Below are 23,490 nucleotides of genomic sequence, written 5' to 3'. Positions count from 1 at the left end.
ACTGTACTGGCTGTCTGAGAATCCTTGTCAAAATGAGAATGAAATTATGATTATGTAGATTTCTATTATCTAAAGATGGAAAATAATCTAAAGAGTCTTAAAGACTATAACCCACACAGACTGCTGCCTTGCATTTCAGCAGTGGAATGAATATATTAGGAATGTAAGGCTGCCTTAAGAAATAGAAAAGAAAGGGAAAAAAGGCTAAAAAGTAGACACATGCTTGGCATTAGGCCCCGTATTGTAAAACACATTTTCAATCTGCTGCATCCATAAATCATTACAGTACAAGTGAATAATAAATATGCATTTGTAGGGGGAAAAAATATCAGTGTTAATAAATCTGTCAGACTTGGGGGAGGCATTCCCTAAATTGTCAAAGGATTTCCTGTTGCTCCAAATTCAGCTTCTCTTTGATAAACTGATTATTGTAAATGAGCATCTGAGGATCTGACAGGATCTCTATCAGTTTTACATTAAATTCCTTTTCCTAAATGAGTTACATTTACACTACTTTTTGTGGTTTTCCTTTTTTTTTTTTTGCCTTTGAAATAATAATAACTTAAGGTATATTTGCTATATGTATAATAATTATTAGGAAATGGAAATTTGAATTACTAATCCAGAAAGTTTTACACTAAATTCCCATAGATATTGTATTTCATGTAGAAACTGTGCTGGAAAATAATGAACTGTGATGGATTATTTTACTTTATGCATTATTTCTCCACTATTGGTGAGTATTTGGAGTTTAAAAAAATTGGACTAGCACCTGTACTGAAAATGGCTTTTACACAGGGTGATGTATTTTTAAACTACTAAAACATACTATCTGAAAATAATGTGTTTAAATTACTGTATCTAAAATAATCTTTTAATATAGATTATGCTTACAGTGTTGAAATTAAGATATATTTGAGTATAGTAGAATGATTTTCAGAAAATCTGAAAACCTTGTAGAATCTCATTTCAGAAAATTGTAGAAGTAGGAACTATATTTGTCCCATGTCATACAAATCAACTGATACTTTTGAAACATCTTGCTTATTTACCTTTTGGCATTTTTTTTTCATCCTATGATTTATTGTTCCCTCTTGTTGAATGGATTTATAGTACAATTTCTTAGTGATTTTTCTCTGATTTCTCTGGCTGTGTCTTTTGAGTTTTGTTTGCCATCCCTTTCTAATCAACCCATAATTGTTGATGTTCTTCTGTATTCACAGCCCAAATATCTCTCCTGAACTATTTTTTTTCATATATTTAACTCAGCATCTCCATTTGAATGATTAACTTATAATTTTCCTCTTTCCAAAATAAAAACAGACCATAATATCTATGTTTCTGGGGCAATGTTTCCTACATTCAATGATTACACCAATGGCCATTCCATCACTTAAATCAGAAATGAGGAAGTCATCCTTTTTTATTTCTTTTATCTCTTCCAGTCAATCATCAATAGCTGTAATATATTACCCTTCAAATATTCCTATATCACTCTCATTTACTTTATTTTCTCTATGTTTTCCTCTCATGCTAGGAGCAGAATCCAGAATAATACTAAGAGTATTGCTTATAATATTAATACTTATAATCTTATAATTGCATCATACTTTCTATCTCTGTTGATCCCGGTCACCACCATATGCTAGATCTTTCCAGGTAACATGTTATCATTCTAATTTCTTCTCCATGCTTGCTATCTACTCGTCCTACCTAAGCACCCACACAACCTTCTTCACAAACCTCCTACAACAACTACTGGATTACCCAGTATGATCAGAAACCTCCCCAGTATCTTTCACCTCCTCTTGGCATTTTCTTCTCTCCTCCTTGCCTTTGTGAACTCCAGATGTCTACTGGAGTAACATCCTTCTCTTCTTAAGTTGAAGTTGTTTCACTTTTCACTCCTCACAAGTTTGAGGCATGCTACTCAGAGTTTCTTAGTTTCTATTATTCCTTACAATCCACTACTTCAATTTCATTTTTTTCAGATTTATTCCTCTTGGTAAATTGCTTCATCATTCTCATTTACACTGTCATCAAACAGTCTTTTCTGTTTTTCACCCAGCTCATTCACTTAACACTAGAGCTTAGCTAACAGTTTTTCTCTCTATTGATGTCACTTTTCTTTTAAGCTTCAAATGTCTAAATCCTCTCCCTAGGTCTTTCAGTTTTCTGCTGTTCTCTTTCCCACTGACCTTTCATTCATTCTACTGCTGCCATTCCCTCTTATGATAATATAAACAAACCATATGATCACTAGAAAATTTAAATAAAGTAATCCACCGTAAGATCAACAATTTCATTCTTATAGCTTTTCTATCAAATATCTCTATGTCTACAATATCCGACCTCATTGAGGCCCCCAATGTGTTAACCCCATCACTTTTTCAATGTCCATCTGCTTCCTGAATCAGCCTGGTTTCTGTGGCCCATAAATAACATTTATCTTTTACAAATATTCTCAGTTGTGTGACTCTTCCTCTATTTTACTCAGCCAGGAACACAGTAGGTCTGGATGAGCCTAACAACTTCCTTTTCTATATGTGAACTGAGTTGCAATATTGCTATTGAGGAAATCACCACCTGAGCCCAAGGAAACTTTTCTGCACATTTTTGACATTTACACTTACAAATTTAACTTGGTGAATTTAAGATTTTCTTTTTTGCAGTCAGTGTGGCCCCATAATTTTATCTCCAATAGACTGATTGCCCCAGTACCTGAAAGTATCTTATACCACTCTCTTGGGGCAGAAATTGGTTAACTTTTATCCAAACCATTTTCTTTTTCTCCTAGACTCACAAGCTGACTATATTTCTCTGCCTCCATTGTAGTTGAACGCAGTCAGGTTCCTGAGTTCTGGCCAATGAAGGATAGGCAGAAGATGTAGCCATCGCTTTGGGACCTGGCCCAGAAGAATCTTCTACATACAATCCTTCTCTTTCTGCAGGCTGAATGGAAGAGCACAGTGAGGAACTAGAAGATGGTGAAGTCACAGATTGGGAAGAACCTATGTCGGGAGTGACTGTGAGGAAGGTAACGGGTCCATCAGGAATATTCATGTGGGCTTTGTGTAGACAGTAAATAGAAGGGATTTTTTTTTCATTTTCTTTTGCTCTCAGTTGCTAAGAATTTGAGATTTGTTTTGTTATGTTTACTAGTATTTTTATTCTAATACAATATGCCTTCCTTCTACTGTATTTTTGGATAATATACAATTTTTGCTAAGAAAATTGAAACCATCAGAATCAAATTCTCTCTGCTTTCCATCCCTGAACAATTGGCTTACGTTGTACCCATTTTTTTCCTTTTCTCTTTTTCACAATGGAATCGCTAGCCATCCTTGTTTCCAAGTATAATCACCCTGCTCGTGCTCTGGGTTCCATCATTTATAACCTCTTCAAGGAACTATAGTCCTTCTGTTAGTTATCTCCACCTCACCCTAAGCATCAATCTGCATCTATACAGTATCTCTCACGGAGAAGGCAGTGGCACCCCACTCCAGTCCTCTTGCCTGGAAAATCCCATGGATGGAGGAGCCTGGTGGGCTGCGGTCCATGGGGTCTCTAAGAGTCAGACACGACTGAGCGACTTCACTTTCACTTTTCACTTTCATGCATTGGAGAAGGAAATGGCAGCCCACTCCAGTGTTCTTGCCTGGAGAATCCCAGGGGTGGGGGAGCCTGGGGGGCTGCCGTCTATGGGGTCGCACAGAGTCGGACACGACTGAAGTGACTTAGCAGCAGCAGCAGCAGTATCTCTCACATCAACAAAGAAACATATTATAGTTTCCTCTAATAAAATCTCTGTGTTAAATCCACATTTTCTTCCAATTACTGCATTTTCTTTGACTTAACCAAAATCTTTTCAAACACACTCCTACATTTACTCCTTCTACGACTTTACTTACATTCATGTTTTATAATTTTTGGACAGTAAAGTGGGGTGAGGGAATCAGAACACAGCAGGAAAAAAAAAAAGGAAAAAAGTAATCATTCACATGTCTACTACCCTTAATTAACTCTGATTAGCATTATGAAGGTATTTCATTTTTTAAAAATCACCTTATTGTTTTTCAAAGTGATAAATACAAATTATACAGTTTACAAATTTTGCAGAGAAATTATAAAGATAAAAGATTTGAGAAAAAACCTCCAAACACCACTTCCCTGAAATTATCTTCATTGACACAAAGCAAGTGCATATATCATTTATACATGTAAAAAATGAATGATTCACATTTTTATAAAAATGGAGTTATATTGTATGTATTTTAAATAAAATATTTTACTTCATTTGAATTTTGCTATTGATATCTTATACTCTGTAAACCTATGACTTACTTCTTCTATAAAAATATTCTCAATGTTATTTACAATTAGTTTTCTGAAGTTTTGGTTTAATGTTTACCACTATTCATTTTATGCTTTTCTCTTCTTCACTGACATCTTTCTTTTAATTTTTTGAATTTCTTTGTCAAACATTTTTTCCCTCCAAGAAGGGTGTTGAAGTTGTGGATTCCCTGAGTTTTTCTTTCTTTTTTTTTTTTTTTAATAATTTTACTGATTTCTTTTTGGCTATGCTGGGTCTGTTGCTGCACAGGCTTTCCTCCAGATGAGGTGAATGGGGCTGCTGTCTACTTGGGGTGCTCAGGCTTCTCGCTGCAGTGGCTTCTCTCATTGAGGAGCACAGGCTTTAGGGCACGTGGGCTTCAGTAGTTGCCGTGGGCAGGCACAGTGGTTGCAGACCCCAGGCTCCAGAGCACAGCCTCGGTAGATGTGGTGCACAAGCTTAGTTGCTTTGCAGCATGTGGGTTCTTCCTGGGTGAGGGATCAAACTCCTGTCTCCTGCATTGGCAGGCGGATTCTTTACCACTGAGTTTCCAATACTTTGGCCACCTGGTGTGAAGAGACAACTCACTGGAAAAGAATCTGCTACTGGGAAAGACTGAGGGTAGGAGGAGAAGGGGGTGACAGAGGATGGGATGGTTAGATGGCATCACCAACTCAATGGACATGAGTTTGAGCAATCTCTGGGAGATGGTGAAGGACAGGGAAGCCTGGCGTGCTGCAGTCCATGGGGTCACAAAGAGTCAGACACAACTGAGCGACTGAACAACAACAGCACAAGGAAAGTCCCCTGATATTCTCACAGTTGAGAATATAGCCCTGTTGCCTTTATTCTTGGCTAACACTTTGACTGGGGGGAATGTTTCTGGGTCACACTTCTCTAAGACTGTTGCGGAAACTACTTCCTTGTCTTCTGACTTTGAAGGTTGCTGAGTAGGACTTTGATGCAAGCCTGATTTTCTCCAGTTGTAGGTGATTTGAGTTTTAAGTCTAAATACCCTATAAAGACTTCTTTTAAAATACTGCTTAAATATTTGACTTAGAAAACACTTTGGTCTTGAAATTTCTGTATCAAATTATCCTTGAATAGGGTTCTCTTTCAAATTGTAGATTTAATGATTTTTTTTATCTCAGGGAATTTCTCTGCTGAGTGTTTCTAGTTTAAGAGCAAAAATTATAGTTAAGGTCAGCTTCTTTTTCTCTACCATTCATGTCCAATTTTTTCATCCTGCTTCTTTAAGTTTTTTTAATCTGTGATTAATTCAAATCCTTCCTCTATGTCAGCAATTTTATTTTTAGTTGTGTCATTTTTGTTCCTTGCTAATTAATTTATTAATTTTATTATGGGGCTTTAAATCTCATTTCCTCTTACATTTACAATTATTTTCAAACTATTTTTTATCTTATCATTTCATCTTGGAGCTTTTTATAGAAGCCACATTTCTCAATTTGTTCTACAATGTGAAGCAATTGAGAAGAATTTCCTTTTGTGCTTCAAGTAATAATTTCCTATTGGATAAGCCCTTTGTCTTTCTTCCCATGCTTTCTCTCTTAAGTTGTTTGCCATAGTATATTTGCTTGGTTGCCATGACAGTTAATTTTTTCATTTTTATTCTTGGTTGCGCCTATCTAGACACTCCATTTGCTTGGCTAATTGTGAAAGTAACTTGGCTATCTTCCTGCAGTATCAAGGCCAGGACTGCTTTATTTTCTCCCTGAGATGCAGTGTTAAGGCTGAATAATTGTTTCTGTCCAATTTCTGTGGGACAAGAAACAGTCAAAAGGGTAGAGTTGGTGGTGTTACTTCCAACTGAATCTCTGCTTTTTTCTTTATGAATATTTTATGTACACTAATAAGGTTTACTCTTATTAGTTATAGGCAAGGGTAAATTGAGATTGAGTGAGTTTACACAAATTTTAGGGCCCTTGTTAAGGAACATAAGGCAAAGTTATGAAAATAAAATTAGGTCCACTGCCTTAAAAAGGACTCACTTAAGTGAGGGAAACCTGCAGCTTAAGCTTTATTGTGTTAGTGAAAGTGTTAGTCACTTAGTCGTGTCTGACTTTTTGAAACCCCATGGACAAAGCCTACCAGGCTCCTCTGTCCATGGAATTCTCCAGGCAATAATACTGGAGTGGGTTTCCACTCCCTTCTCCAGGGCTTCCTCTTGACCCAGAGATTAAACTTGGGTCTTCTGCATTCCAGGCATTTTCATTACCAACTGAGTCACCAGGGAAATCCCTGAGTAGCATACAGTAAATCTGCCTTAACTAGGTGCTGCCTGAATCCTTTATCCATGTCACTCGAAGCTATTTTTATTATGCAATGTATAGTCCTGATACCTTTCTTTCTATCAGAGTCATCTTCTCCATTTTCTTTCCCCGTTTTACAGACTCTACAGCACTTTCCAGATACAGTTTCCTTTGTTTCATGATCAGAAGAAGGGTAAGAGAAAGTTCCACCTTTGGTGGCTTCACTGATATTTTGGCATATTGCTTGGGATTGTCTGTGTAAATGACAATGTGTTTGAGTCAGGGTTCTCCAGAGAAACAGAACAAGTAAAATACATATATTGATATACATATGAGGAGATATGTTTTAGGAATCGGCTTACGTCATCATGGTAAACAAAATGTCCTAAGATCTACTGTCTGTAAGCTGGAGAAGAAGGAAAGCCAGAAGAATAATTCAGTCTGAGTACAAAGGCCTGAAAAATGGTGAGCCACCGGTGTATCCAGAGTCTGGAGGCCTGAGAACCAGGAGCTCCCATGTCTAAGGTCATGAGAAGATGGATGCCCCAGCGCAAGACTGGAACACAATCCACCCCTCCTTTGACAGTTGTTCCCTCAAGGGATTGGGTGAGGTCCACCCAGCGCTGGTGAAGGCCATCTTGCCTGTGCAATCTGCTGATGCAAACGCTAATCTCTTCCAGAAACACCCTTACAGACACACCCAGAAATACTCTTTCACTAGCTTCTTGTGTCCCCCTTAGCCCAATCAAGTTGGCTAACCATCACTGAGAGGGACAGGATCCAGGTCAAGTTCTGTCTACTCTTGTGGAGAGTCCTATATACTTTCCCTTTCCCAGTTTCCTAATTTAAGTTACTACTGTTTGTTTACTATTTATAAATTTTATCACAGGTCTTACTCTAGGAAGCAAGAGGCAGCTTTCGTGAGAAACTTGTTAGGGTACAACTCTCCATGCACTCCTTAATCCTTCCAAACTGCTCCCACCAGGGGATACAGTAGCCTCTTTGTTGGTTAAAACAACAACAAAAACAACTCCTTGACCCTGTCTTTCTTGATCTCCTGACATAATATTCTAATGTCGTCCATTGACTTTACTGAAATATTTTTCCCCTCTGGGGTTTCCTGAAACAAACTGCTCCTAATTCACTGGCAAGGATTTTGCTGTCTTCTAGCTGAATTCTAATCCCTGATTCTGAAGAGAAGTTACCTTCGGGTACAGTCTGCAGCCATCTTCATTTCCTCCACACCTCTTCATCCCTGGCTTACATACCTGTTACTTGAGCTAAGAGTTCCAAACTGATATCTGTAGCATGAACTTCTACTTTGAGCTCCAGAAACAAATATCTCTCTGCACTTATATATTTCACAGCTATCTGTAACTTAAGTGACCAAAACAGAATTTTACCTTTTCTCATCTCAGATCTCTACCTTGAAATCCACGTGATTTTACATTATATTAAACAAATGAATTGAATGACAAACAACTCATATTCTTGCTCATCTATTCACTGTTGAAAATAAAGCAGATGTGCAAAAGATACTTGTGTACATAACGTACAATTTAATGACTATTAAATGGCTATTAAAAAATAAACACATATGGACATGCTCAGTTCAGATCAGCTCAGTCACTCAGTCATGTCCGACTCTTTGAGACCCCATGAATCACAGTATGCCAGGTCTCCCTGTCCATCACCAACTCCCAGAATTAACTCAAACTCTTGTCCAAAAGTCGGTGATCCCATCCAGCCATCTCATCCTCCGTCGTCCCCTTCTCCTCTTGCCCTCAATCCCTCCCAGCATCAGGGTCTTTTTCAATGAGTCAGCTCTTTGCATCAGGTGGCCAAAGTATTGGAGTTGCAGCTTCAACATCAGTCCTTCCAATGAACACCCAGGACTGATCTCCTTCAGGATGGACTGGTTGGATCTCCTTGCAGTCTAGGGGACTCTCAAGAGTCTTCGCCAACACCACAGTTCAAAAGCATCAATTTTTTGGCACTCAGCTTTCTTCACACTCCAACTATCACATCCATACATGACTACTGGAAAAACCATAACCTTGACTAGACAGACCCTTGTTGGCAAGGTAATGTCTCTGCTTTTTAATATGCTATCTAGGTTGGTCATAACTTTCTTTCCAAGGAGTAAGCATCTTTTAACTTCATGGCTGCAGTCACCATCTGCAGTGATTTTGGAGCCCCAAAAAAATAAAGTCTGACACTGATTCCACTGTTTCCCTATCTATTTCCCATGAAGTGAGATATTCCCATTTGAATGAAGAGTTCCAAAGAATAGCAAGGAGAGATAAGAAAGCCTTCCTCAGCAATCAATGCAAAGAAATAGAGGAAAACAACAGAAGGGGAAAGACTAGAGATCTCTTCAAGAAAATTAGAGACACTGAGGGAACATTTCATGCAAAGATGGGTTCGAAAAAGTACAGAATTGATATGGACCTAACAGAAGCAGAAGATATTAAGGAGAGGTGGCAAGAATACACAGAAGAACTGTACAAAAAAGATCTTCATGACCCAGATAATCACGATGGTGTGATCACTCACCTAGAGCCAGACACTGGAATGTGAAGTCAGGTGGGCCTTAGAAAGCATCACTATGAACAAAGCTAGTGGAGGAGATGGAATTTCAGTTGAGTTATTTCAAATCCTGAAAGAGGATACTGTGAAAGTGCTGCGCTCAACATGCCAGCAGAATTGGAAAACTCAGCAGTGGCCACAGGACTGGAAAAGGTCAGTTTTCATTCCAATCCCAAAGAAACAATCCCAAAGAATGTTCAAACTACCACACAATTGTATTCATCTCACACACTAGTAAAGTAATGCTCAAAATTCTCCAAGCCAGGCTTCAGCAGTACGTGAGCTGTGAACTTCCAGATGTTCAAGCTGGTTTTAGAAAAGGCAGAGGAACCAGAGATCAAATTGCCAACATCCGCTGGATCATCGAAAAAGCTAGAGAGTCCCAGAAAAACATTAATTTCTGCTTTATTGACTATGCCAAAGCCTTTGACTGTGTGGATCACAACAAACTCTAGAAAATTTTGAAAGAGAAGGGAATACCAGACCACCTGACCTGCCTCTTGAGAAACCTGTATGCAGGTCAGGAATTAACAGTTAAAGCTGGACATGGAACAATAGACTGGTTCCAAATAGGAAAAGGAATAAGTCAAGGCTGTATATTGTCACCCTGCTTATTTAACTTATATACAGAGTACATCATGAGAAACGCTGGTCTGGAAGAAGCACAAGCTGGAATCGATTGCTGGGAGAAATATCAATAACCTCAGATATGCAGATGACACTACCCTTATGGCAGAGAGTGAAGAGGAACTAAAGAGCCTCTTGATGAATGTGAAAGAGGAGAGTGAAAAAGCTGGCTTAAAGCTCAACATTCAGAAAACTAAGATCATGGCATCTGGTCCCATCACTTCATGGACATGTTAGTGATCCTAATTAAACAGATTAATATTAGTAACTTTGAAGTCCTGTGCATGCCCCTTTCAGATGCATCTCCTACCCAACTCCCCCATGTAATCACAATCATGATTTTTCTTACGCTTATTGCATATATGTTGGCGTCTGAATATAACTATATATATGTATGTTTATTGGAGAGGGAAATGGCAACCTACTCTTGTATTCTTGCCTGGGGGATCCCATCAATGGTGAAACCTGGCTGGCTCCAGTCCTTGGGGTCATAAAGGGTTGAACACAACTGTAGCAACCTGAGCACACACACACATATGCTTATATACATATGATTTGGCATGGAAGCATGCTCAGTTCAGTTCAGTTCATTTCAGTCTCTCAGTATTGTCTGACTCTTTGTGACCCCATGGACTACAGCATGCCAGGCCTCCCTGTCCATTACCAACTCCTGGAGTTTACTCAAACTCATGCCCATTGAGTCGGTGATGCCATCCAACCATCTCATCCTCTGTCGTCCCCTTCTCCTCGTGCCTTCAATATTTCCCAGCATCAGGGTCTTTTCCAATGAGTCAGCTCTTTGCATTGGGTGGCCAAAGTATTGGAGTTTCATCTTCAACATCAGTCCTTCCAATGAACACCCAGGACTGATCTCCTTTAGGATGGACTGGTTGGATCTCCTTGCAGTCTAGGGGACTCTCAAGAGTCTTCGCCAACACCACAGTTCAAAAGCATCAATTCTTTGGCGCTTGGCTTTCTTTATAGTCCAACTCTCACATCCATACATGACCACTGGAAAAACCATAACCTTGATTAGACAGACTCTTGTTGGCAAGGTAATGTCTCTGCTTTTTAATATGCTATTAGGTTGGTCATAACTTTACTTCCAAGAAGTAAACGTCTTTTTATTTCATGGCTGCAGTCACCATCTGCAGTGATTTTGGAGTCCCCCAAAATACAGTCTGTCACTGTTTCCACTGTTTCCCCATCTATTTGCCATAAAGTGATGGGACCAGATGCTGTGATCTTAGTTTTCTGAATGTTGAGCTTTAAGTCAACTTTTTCACTCTCCTCTTTCACTTTCATCAAGAGGCTTTTTAGTTCTTCTTCACTCTCTGCCATAAGGCTGGTGTCATCTGCATATGTGAGGTTATTGATATTTCTCCCAGCAATCTTGATTACAGCTTGTGCTTGTTCCAGCCCAGTGTTTCTCATGATGTACTCTGCATATAAGTTAAATAAGCAGGGTGACAATATACAGCCTTGACTTATTCCTTTTCCTATTTGGAAACAGTCTGTTGTTCCATGTCCAGTTCTAACTGTTAATTCCTGACCTGCATACAGGTTTCTCAAGAGGCAGGTCAGGTGGTCTGGTATTCCCATCTCTTTCAGAATTTTCCACAGTTTATTGTGATCCACACAGTCAAAGGCTTTGGCATAGTCGATAAAGCTGAAATATATCATTTCTGGATCTCTCTTGCTTTTTCAATGATCCAGCAGATGTTGGCAATGGAATACATGCTCAGTCATGTCCAATTCTCTGACCTTATGAACTGTAACCTACCAGACTCTTCTGTCCATGGGATTCTGCAGGCACTGAAGTAGGTTACCATTTCCTACTCCAGGAGATCTTTCCGACCTGGGGATTGAATGCCCGTCTCTTGTGTCACCTGCATTGACAGGAGGATTCTTTACTGCTGAGCCACCTGGGAAGTCCCATATACATATACTCTCATATATATACACACACATACATGTGTGTATGTGTGTGTGTGTGTGTGTGTATGGTGTGTACCTCTGTCCATGGGATTTCCCAGGCAAGACTACTGGAGTGGGTTGCCATTCCCTTCTCCAGGGGATCTTCCCAACCCTGGGATCAAACCTGTGTCTATTGCATTGCAAGCAGATTCTTTATCATCTGAGCTACCAAACTATGGAATAAATGGTACTGGAACAATTATGCATATGGAAAAATCTAAACTGAATTCCTGTATTACTTTGCTCATACAAAATCACTGTTTATTTAAAATAAACACATAAATACAACAAGACTTAGAAAACAGGGGTGGCACACATCAGAACAGGAAATTCAAAGAAAGATGCCATTCTCTTACACATAATAATAGTCCTCTCTACTGTTCAGCTTTGGTGAAGATAAGTCATAAAAATAAGGAACAGATAACTTTAAGAAGGAAATGCTGTAGTGTGGTGTGTCGCTCAGTCATGTCCAACTCTTTGCGACCCCACGGACTGTAGCCCGCCAGGCTCCTCTGTCCATGGGGATTCTCCAGGCAAGAATCCTGGAGTGGGTTGCCATGGCCTCCTCCAGGGGATCTTCCCAACCCCGGGGACCAAACCCAGGTCTCCCACATTGGTGGCAGATTCTTTACCATCTGAGCCACCAGGGAAGCCCTTAAGAAGGAAATGTGATTATTAAAAAGAACAGAAAACTCTAAACTGATATTAAAGCACAATTTCAAACCTAACAGAATTGACTTAAATGTGAAAGAGACAACCAAAAATTAAGACCAGAGAGTAAAACTGGGGAAATTGTAAGACTAGGAATTTATAAGTTAGAGTAAAATAATACTTAAAGTAAGGAAGGCTATATAAGTTAGGAAGATTTTTTTTTAAGTGGTGAAATTGAGATATATCTGATAGCCAAAAGATAAAAGCTTAGCATTTTGAGGAAACACAGTTGAGAGTTAACAGAAAAGAAGAAAAAATGTAAGTAAACAGCATTAGAAGGAGACAGGAATGGTGTATTGTGGATTTTTGAGGGCTCTCCAACTTCTTTGGAAATATCATATTCTACTATGTATTTCATATCTCCACTTTCTTTTTGGACATCTGAGAGATCGAGCCATTTATTATTACTTCTTTTCATTCCATTTTTCATCTACTGCACATCACGGAAATGTTTTACTTCTAGTATGCTCTCCTGCTTATATTGCCATTTGGGTCTTTCTTCCCCTCTTCCCTCAGAAAGGAAACCTCAGTTTGTCCACTGAACTCAAAGTTTGAACATCGTTTTCATGTACAACAAAAACTCAGACAGCAAAATTTTTACAGTGTACTGAGCATAATTTATATATAATGGCCATTTACTCAATATTCAAGGGCAAGAAAGATCATTAAGGTTATTTAAAAGCACATTAAGTTTGACTGAGATTCTAATATGAGAAATTTGGATCTCTCTGTCACTGTTCCTCTTGGCAGAAGCTGGGGTTTACATGAAGCTTGGAACATGGCAGAGTTTGCTGAAATCACAGCAAATCCTGTTGTTACTGTTTCTCCTTCCAATCACAACCAATGAACACCTTCTCCTCCTATTTCTGTTAAGCAATGATGCCTCTGAGAAGCTCAAGGGTGAATCTCACTCATAGCAGGCTTAACTATAAAGAACTTTGCTGCTTCTCTCTAGGGTTCATATTTATGATCCGGGCTTCACAAGCATCCTAACTCCACCTCCCCTCCATCTTGCCAAGAACAAACCGTCACTGAGAAAACTACACAGACTGTACAACAACCCCTTCCCTTCCTAGTCAAGGAAGAGGAAAAGTATTGCTCTCAGGTCCACAACCTACGCTAAATAGCATCTGTTCATTTCCATTCCCTTCCCCCACCCCCACCCCCACGCAAATGCGTATAAATTATATATATTTAAATCCAGATGATGAAAAATGCTATTTTAGAGGTTGAAGATCACCTCTCTATCCAAACCACAACCACTGAGTCCTAAGGAAAGAGGGTCACACACACACACACACACACACACACACACACACACAGAGGTAACCTTTCATTCTTTCAGTCTCTGACTCTGGTGAAATCAACATCTTAAGGACGAATTTCTGTGTAAACATGATAGTCTTACCTGAAGCCTTTTTACACTGTCCCCGTATTTCCCACTCATAGCCCCGCTTCTACAGCTCTCACTGCCCATGTTCCATGACCGTTGATTTCTGCAATTGCTCAGACTTTGTCAACTCTATTTCTATGGTTCTAGCCACTCCAACACCTTTATTGTCTAGTCTGCTTAAAATTCTGTCTTTCACCCTTGCAAAGTATGAGGTCCTTTTTCTTTGTCTGACTGTATCTTCACTTTGAATATTTTCTTTGCTCTTTTCTATACTCTTCTTCCACTTAGAAAAACTGGGAGGAATAGTATGGCCCTGCCTGCCTTTTAGATGAAAGAAAGAAGCTTTCAGATCGCCTTTGACCCTGAGCCTTCTTTGATACATCTTGAATTGTAGCATCAAACAGCACCTTCTTTCTCCACTTCACCTGAAATGGTATAAAAATTTACAGCCTAACTCTTTCCTGCCCACCTCCCTGTAGGCTATGTCAAGAGATTCTAGTGCTTCCACATTCAGCCAAATTATGAAAAGGTTTTAATTAGAAACTTAGGCTCATCAAAGAAAGCTCACATTTTATTAGCTGACTTTCTTCCCTTCATGACAAAAGAAATGGTGGCAATGACTGACGTTAGCAACCAACTCCACCCTTACCTAATCTGATAAAACTCAGATAGGATATTGCTTCTCTTTCCTAGCTCCCCTATTCTTAGGTTTTCCTTTCTTGAAGGTTAGGAAAAATCACTGACAAGAAAAAAACCAAGGATAATTACTGTTCAGATTTAATGAATTAACTAAGACTTTGAAATTTTTGTTTTTGTGCTAAAATAATTTTCTGAGTGGCTAAATTATTTTATTGTGAGACTTTTTTTGTCTGTTTGTTTAGAATTTTGCACAATCTAAAATGTGTCTTGGGGCAAATGTTTACATTTAAACTCAGTGATGTATTCTTACTCTAGTTTGCTCCAGCCCTCTGCTCACAAATGCTACTATTTCTTTCATTGTTTAGAAGCATTTGAAAGAAACTTTTCAGTTTTTCCACAATTGTTTTAAAACTTAGAACACTAAAATACAGGATGAGTCTAAAAATCAAGGATCAGTTGGTAATTTCTTTTTCTTAAGTCACAAAACTGGCTATGATATTAAACTAACTTATATTAGAATTCACTATTCTATAATGCAGGCTGCCCTAGTGGCTTGGTGGTAAAGAATCTGCCTGCCAATGCAGGAGACTCAGATTAGGTCCCTGGGTCAGGAAGATCCCTAGAGAAGGAAATGGCAACCCACTTTAGTATTCTTGCCTGAGAAATTGCATGCACAGAGGAGCCTGGCAGGCTACAATTCATAGGGTTACAAAAGAGTCAGACATGACTTTGTGACTAAGCAACATTCTATAATACAAGTTAGCGCTGCTTTCATACTCACAGGTCATTCCTATTCTTGTGAACTGCATAGAATAAACATTGACAATCATGCTGCTTTTCGATAATTGGGACTGAATTTCTTTTTCATAGGAAACCCAATTAAAAATTCTTCCAGTGCAAGTTGGTGTGAGAACATCTACTTTATAACTAAACTATGGGGATAATATTCAGCTGTTCGAATGTACTCTAAATTCAGACAGTCTTGGATATAACCTTTCTATTATTCCTTATTCTATTAGCACTATTTTTGATGTTTATGACCTTCAATGTCAGAGAAAGTTCTCTTGATACCAGTCTTTGATCCATGTGAACTGAAATTCAGATGGAAAGTACAGCATAAACCTAGTTTGAGAGAAGCAAAGGTATTTATAGTTTTGAACAATTCTGCTGGTCTTGGCTAAATATTTTAGCCCTTAAGACACAATTTACTAGAAATTAAACGTGAAATATATGTTAGTAGTAGCTACTGAAGTTATAAAAGAATGGCTATATTTTAAGCTGCTTTACTATGGCTTAGTTATGACATTCTATGAAACTCTGAAGTGATATTCAGGGAATGGCTCTTAATACCCACCTCTGATCACTGTATAAACCTTACCCCTTATCTCAAACAAGACTGACATGATATTATCTCTTGGCCTAAGACAACAATATATCCTTTTGTTACAGAGAGGTTCAAGAAGTTAGCCACGCTAAATATGATTCTGGTTTTGATTATATAACAAATGCCACAGCCTGTACTGATGGCAAAGTCACATCGCTCTACTGCAGATAGAAAATGAGAGAACTGGAACTTGCTGTGCTAAACTGCTGAGATCACCATCATGCATTATTAATTAAAATAAATAAGAAATAAAAGAAAAAATGACTTTTGCTCCTGCTACTTGAAAGGTCTGTAGTCCATTATCTAATCATCAATTCAGTTTCTTTTTTACCACATCATGCATCCAGACATCAACTCTGTGGGTGACAAAATTCTCTCTCCGACCTTGTCACTTTAAGTCCCCCCCTGACCCCAGTCTCTGTCTTATTGTCATTAGAAACTCACTTCTTGCATCTTATATTCAAAATCACAGAGCCTTGGGAAAAAAGTAAAGCTGCTGTCATTGATGGGTTATTTCAAAATAACTAAAAATAATATGAGTGAATCTGTCACTGGAAAACTTAGAGTGAGTGCTGCATTTTGCTGGGTGACCTTGGAAGAAATATTTATGTTATGCCTACTAGATTTCCAAACAGACAACTGTAGTGGCCATTTGAGCAAGACAGCCAATCTTAAGAGAAGAGAGGAAAAGCTACAGGAGGAGGAGAAAACAGAAAGGAAGAAATTCAATTTGTTGGAAAAGCCAATTTATTTTTCATTTTATTGAAATAGCCAATTATCTTTTAGTGAAGTTATTAGCTATTAGAGTAAAATAATCAGCCTTTTAAGCAAAAAAAAAAAAAAGAGGAAATTTTAATTCTCCAGATGGTCTTCAGTGATTTCAAAATATTTCTGCAAGCTCACTGACATTCCTTGCCTCAAAGGGTGAAGCTTAATTTCCCTACCATTGAATGTGGGCTGGAATGGAATTGTGAATCCTTTTTGGTAAACAGAATGTGGTGAAAAGCAAGGCTGGGTCTCAAAAAAATGAAAACTTTTGTTTTGGTATCAGAGGAAGCCAGCTGCTACAACATGAGGATACTCAAGCAACCCTGTGGAAGGTTTATGTGAAGATCTGAGGCTTCTCAAGACAGCCAGCACCAATTTGCCAATCATGTAAGTGAGCCACCTTGGAGGTGGGTACTTCTGGCAGAGTTAAGACATTGGATAATACTTGACCAATATCTGACTACAACGTTGTGAGAAGCATCAAGCCAGGAGTGCCCATCCAAGCTGCTCCTCAGTTCATGACCCGTACAAGCTATGGGGGGATTAAAAGCATGCTGCTGTTTTGAGACTAAAGTTTTGGGGAACCAGACAAAGACACTACAAGAAAATTGTAGGTCAATATCTTTGATGAACATAGATGCAAAAATCTTCTACAAAATACTAGCAAACTGAATTCAACAGTACATTAAAAATATCACACACACTACAGTCAAGTGGGATTTACCCCAAGGATACAAGGATGGTTCAACATCTGCAAATCAATTGATGTCATGCAACATTATTAACAAAATGAAGGATAAAAGCCTATGATCATCTCAATAGATGCAGAGGAAACATCTGATAAAATTCAACATCGATAAAAAACCTTCAACAAGATTGGTATAGAGGCAACATATCTCAACATAATAAAGGCCATATACAACAAGCCCTCAGCTTTCACTTAGTGGTGAAAATCTCAAAACTTTTCCTCTAAGATCAGGAACAAGGTGATGCCCACTCTCACCATGTTTATTTAACTTAGTACTGGAAGTCCTAGTAACAGCAATAGATAATAATCAGTCATAATAATTTTTATTCTTTACCATTTACTCTTTAAGTCAATGATGGAGATGAGTGTCTCTTTTGTATATATTCAGGGCTTCCCTGATGGCTCAGTGGTAAAGAATCTGCCTGCCAATGCAGGAGATGCAGGAGACGTGGTTTGATCCAGGGTGGGGAAGATCCCTTAGAGGAGGAAATGACATCCCACTCCAGTATTATTGCCTGGGAAATTTCATGGATAGAGGAGCCTGGTGGGGTATAGTCCAAAGGGTCACAAAGAGTGGGACACAAGTAAGCGACAGATACTTGTATATATTCTACTATAATTTTGTTTCTTGTATTTCTTTGCTTAAATCCCCAAAGAAAAATGACATAATAGAAACAAATATGAGTTCCTATTAAAGATGGTTTTGGATATGATGTAGCAAATAATCACAAGGATTGTGCTTATTTCTCTCTCTACTTTTATTTTTTGCAGTTAATTCATTCAACAGACATTTATTGAAGTCCAACTCTGTGCCTGCTAGTGGGAATCTAGCAGTGAAGACTACAGACACTAAGCAGTTTACAGAGAAATTGATCTATACTGTAATTAATTTATGCTATAATATGGAGAACCTGGAGTGATTAAGCATACTCACATTGTAGCTAGCAGAAAGGCCCTCCACAGTTAATCTCTTTGCCTGTGCTATTCAAAGTTCTTGTCTATGAGGAGGTCCATGAGTGTGCCTGAATGAAAATCAACACACTGTTGCCTTCATTGAAAAAGTCCTACTAAGAAAAAAACTGCAACTGAAGTTAAGAGTATACTTTATGATGTAGGTAATTTATGTTCTGGTACAAGCTCCTTATCTCATTATGCACATTTTACCAAGGTCCTTATCTCGCTGCAGACTAGCAAGAAACAATTTGCAGATGGGCAGTCAGTCTTCTGATCTTACTTGGATTGCACAGCTCTAGACTATATTTCAGCCTTATTGAGAGTGATCAATTGTAGCCTCAGTTCACAAGGGCTGTAATCTGAGTGCATGGATAAGGAAGAGCTAAATCTTAACATAAAAGGTCCTAAGGAATTCCAGTGAAGTGTATACTTTGGGGGGCTAGTACTTGTTTATTTCGAACCTGTCACACATGATAGATGAAGGGTAAAATCTTACAACCACAATTTTTAAAGAGATGGTTTCTTTTTTAAATTTGAGGCTTTACCATTTTCCCTTTCCTCTGTATCACCCATTATTTCTTTTAATCATTTTTGAAGATTTATATTGGCTATATATTAATAGGAAATCAGTTACTAATATAATGCTGATTAGTATATACCTTGGAATTTGTTAGGGAAATGAAATATCTAGGAAATGCTTTTCTTTGCCTGGGGTTAGGGAAAGAAATTTTATTCCTTTTGTTCTGTATATATAGGCATGTGTTTTGTGGCATTCATTCACTTGCTTTCTAAAGCAAAGGCAAAGCTTATTTAATGTTATTTATTGAGAGCTCCCATTTCAAATTATATAAATTTTCAAATAGCTTAAAGCAGAGTAGTATAAAGGAAATTTATATGAAAACATTTTAAAATTATTTTCCTTGTCAGAAGGTTAAGATATTACAATTTTAGAGCCAAGATCTTAGGATTTATCTGGTCAGACCCTCTCATACCATATATACCCTCTTATACCATATATTTTTCTCCTGTAGAAAAATCAAAGCTCAGTGAGGCTGGGCAAAAAGTGGGGTAAATAATGCTAAAGCTTATCTAGCAGAGGCTTTTCCCACTTCTTTATCATCTTGCTGCTTGTTTTAAATGTATTTTTATCAGCATGCCAAATTTATATTTGATATCAGTTACTATTTTATTCTGAATTTTTATACCATTTTCTTACTTTCCATCTGACTACCCAAAGGAATACCATTTTTCTATATCACAAAAACACTATGAACCTATGGAACTACAAATGGTTCAGAAACACCAGAGGCTGTTCTGACTTTGTGCCCTTGAGCCCATCTCCTGGGCAGGTGAATAATTAATACAACTGAACTGCACTCTGACTCAGTAGTACCTGCCTATGTACAGGTTATTTCTCCTCTACACCTGTTTTCTTGAACATATATAACCAAGTTACTAAAGAATAGAATATGAAAATATTCCACTGACCTTTCCACAATGATAGGTCATCGCAAAATCTCTCATGTTCTTCACTTTTTTTTTTTTTGCAAAATTGAAATCTGTCTCCTTAAAGTTGTTTCAAGGGGCATAGGTTTTTTTCTTCACATACTGCATATTCCTTTCCTGGAGGAGAAATCAATCACATTTCTGCTTCTTATTCTTTAAAAAATCCAGTTTTTACTCCCATGATTCCATGTCATGAGACCGTTCTATCTAGTATCTTTCCTTGGTAGTTGGTATTTGACTCGCTCGTCACTTTTTCTCATCCTTGAAAATTTTAATTCCTGGTTCACGGTCACTCTCTCCACCACTACTCCTACCATATTTCTCAAGAATTGCATTATCCATTTAGATGGTCCTTTCAGTATCTTTGCCTAGAGCTCTTTGACATCCTTCCTTCCAATGCCCATGTCTCCAGCTCCTAAAACTTGTTTTGACAGTAACTACAGTCCCTCCAAATTCCATTTACAAGCGTTCTTTTTTCCTCCAACAAGCACATGCTATCTTTCCAGTGTATTTGTCTAAAATTCCAACTCCATCAATCTCTTTAACTCATGGATCTCTAACCTGTTAACCTGACCATCTTTGTTTATCCTTCACCCATCCTCCATTTCTACATCCCTCCTTATTCTGCGTATTCCATGTTCAGTTATTAACCACTCCCTGGCCTCTATCTTTAGCTACCCTGCCTTTCACTTATTTTCTCTCCTCTCTTGACAAAGCCTATATGTACATGTTTACATTTCATTTATCTCATTTTCCACTCCCTGCCCAAACAAGACAGCTGAACATCCTGGGGGAAAAGACACCACAATTCTATAAATGTGACTACAAATGTCAAGTGAGCTTTTAATGACACCTGGAATTCACGTTTTAGTTGCCCAAACTGGTATCTCTTTCATTTTCCTGGGTAACAATTTTAAATGGTTTTCTCTCTCCTCAAATTTCCAACACCTACTCTTTTATGCACTCTTAGTCCATGACATAGCATATTGTGTTTTCTGAAATACTGAAGCAACAGAAGAAAATTTCAAAGAGCCCCAAACAGATATGCCTACTACCTGTACTTGTGCCTATGAACCGTGTCTATTGCTATAATCTGTACTCCAACCGATCATCTGTCTTTCCACTTACGTGCCAGTTTCACTCAACCACGCAAGCACATTGCTTCCCCCAGTCTTCCCCCCTCCTCCATCATTGTTTCTTTTCTACTGAGATTTTCCCATAAACACAAAATAATCTCTATTACCTCTCTCCTTAAAACAATTTTCCTTGGAGCTCTCTTTTTTCTTCAGATACTACCTCAGATTTTCTTCCATTACTTTGAAGAAAAACTTCTCAAAATAGTCGTCTTCGGTAGCACTCCATTATTTCTCTTCCTATCTTGTACCTTCTACTCATTCAGGTTTTCATGCTTCCAACTCCACTGAAATGACTCTTTTGTCAATATCACCAATAAACTCTGTGTTGCTTCTTTCGTAGTCCCCATCCATTGTCCTATCTACAGCATTTGACAGTTAATGGGTCTCTCATCTTAAAACACTATCTTAACTTGGCTTCCAGAATGCTCACTGCCATGGAATTTCTCCTGAGTAACAGGTTGCTCCGCCTCAAGCTCTTTCATGCTGTGCTCTCCTCTCCTCACCTATCTCTAAACTTAGAGTGCTCCAGAACTAAATATTGGAACCACTTTTCTTTTTAACCAACACAGTTTTCCAGCCTTGAGATCGTTTAAATCTTGATGAATTATAAATGAACATCTTCAGCCCATACCTCATCCTTGAACTTCCAGCTTGAACAACTAATTGCCTACTTGACATTTTCACCTAGGTGTCCTCAGGTTAAAATATTACAAAATGAACTCTTTAGGTTCTAACTTTCCAAATACATTTCCCTGCAGTCTTTATCATCACTTAAAAAAAGCCCGTTCTTCCATTTGTGTGATGCCAAAAATCTTTGGAATAATACTCTAACATCCTAAGTCAATCTGTCAGTAACTCCTTCTGACTCTCCCTTCAAAATGTATCCAGAATTTTTGCCCACTTTTCCACACCTTTAAAAAAATCTCTCTAGTAAAAGAATCCATTATTATTATTCACTCAAATTAATGTTCAAACATTCTTACCAATTACTCAGCATCTGCCATGGGCCTCCTCACCATTCTTATCACAACTATTAAGTGCTTCTTATAAAATATATGCTTGTATAGAGTTGCTCAGTCATGTCCGACTCTTTGTAACCCCATGGACTGTAGCCCACCAGGCTCCTCTGTCCATGGGAATTTTCCAGGCAAGAAAACTGGAGTGGTTGCCATGCCCTCCTCCAGGGAATCTTCCTAACACAGGGATTGAATCCAGGTCTCCCCCATTGCAGGCAGATTCTTTATGGTCTTAGCCACCATGGAAGCCCAAGAATACTGGAGTGGGTAGCCTATCCCTTCTCCAGAGGATCCTCCTGACCCAGGAGTCCAACCAGGGTCTCCTGCATTGCAGGTGGATTCTTTACCAGTGGAGCTACCACAAGTCAGATCAAATCAACATTCTGCTCAACTCTTCAGAGGCTTCCCATCTCATCCCATGTACAAGTCATTGGAAAATATCTAAATTCCTGTTAAAACCTCTAGCCTCAAAAGAAAAAAAAAAGAAAGAAAGAAAGAAAGAAAATACCCTTTGGCCTTGTGCATACATGCTTAGTCATGTCCAACTCTTTGCAACCCCACAGACTGTATCCCGCTAGGCTCCTCTATCCACAAAATTTTCCAGACAAGAAAACTGCAGTGGGGTGCCATTTTCTCCTCCAGGGATCCTTCCTGACCCAGGGATCGAACCCAGGTCCCTTGCTTCTCCAGCACCAGCAGGAAGATTCTTTACCACTGTGCTCCCTGGGAAGTAACAATTGCCCTTTTCTCACTTTTTTCAGTAATGTTAACCTCCTTTCCCTCTGAGACAAACCAGACCGGCTTCCACATGAGGGCCTTTCTTCTCACTGTTTCCTCTGGTGGCAGTGTTCTTCTTCGGGACCCAACGTCACTTTTTATCTCCACCAGATCTTAGCTCAAACGTCACCTTCCCCATGAAGACTTTTGGTAACTGTATTTGAAACTACACCCTCCATGTACTCCTTGTAATTCTTTTTTTTTTTCAGTAGCACCATGTAATATGCTGTGTATTTCATGTATATTATTTGTGATCTGCATTCACTCACTAATAAACTAAAAGCCTTGTGAAAGTATGGATTCTGTTTTGTTCACAGTTGTATTTCTAGCACCTAGAATACAGCATGATACAGAATATAAATATTCATGGTATATATGTTAATTATATTATAAAGTATTAATGTTTTTTAAATGAATGAGTTAAAGAATCAATGTTGTAAAATGTATTTTTTTGACATTCATGATGGTATGAGCGATATATACTGAAAACGTGTTTCTTTTATTCCTTTAGAGGTGGTTAGCATTGGATGTTTCATAACACAGAGTGCAGAGATGATTAAAAATGGAGATTCAGGGTCTTCTCAGACTGGATAGATATGGCAGGCCAAGCTGAAAACCATTAGAAGGGGAAACATGATGGCAATTAGCTTAGGAAAAGAATC

The 23,490-nt window shown here is 38.4% G+C and overlaps 1 long non-coding RNA gene across 10 annotated transcripts in view; it reads left to right on the top strand.

The window, feature by feature from the left end:
* LOC139036061 (uncharacterized) overlaps positions 1 to 23,102 on the top strand; it is a 64,996-nt gene extending 41,894 nt beyond the window's left edge. For 7 of the 10 annotated variants that reach the window (XR_011488786.1, XR_011488789.1, XR_011488791.1 and 4 more), the window contains 3 exons: positions 2,952 to 3,037; positions 18,211 to 18,550; positions 22,813 to 23,102. This is a non-coding gene — a long non-coding RNA (uncharacterized lncRNA). Of the gene's footprint in view, positions 1 to 2,951; positions 3,038 to 6,743; positions 6,797 to 15,988; positions 16,211 to 16,974; positions 17,079 to 18,210; positions 18,551 to 22,812 lie in introns of all 10 variants that reach the window. The other 3 variants (XR_011488783.1, XR_011488784.1, XR_011488788.1) reach the window with 3 other exon arrangements.
* The last annotated feature ends 388 nt before the right edge of the window (positions 23,103 to 23,490 follow it).

The sequence above is a fragment of the Odocoileus virginianus genome, chromosome 1 (assembly GCF_023699985.2).
Source record: "Odocoileus virginianus isolate 20LAN1187 ecotype Illinois chromosome 1, Ovbor_1.2, whole genome shotgun sequence".
Taxonomy (NCBI): Eukaryota; Metazoa; Chordata; class Mammalia; order Artiodactyla; family Cervidae; genus Odocoileus; species Odocoileus virginianus.
Note: the sequence above shows the minus strand (reverse complement) of the source record. Positions and strands in the feature narration are given on the sequence as shown.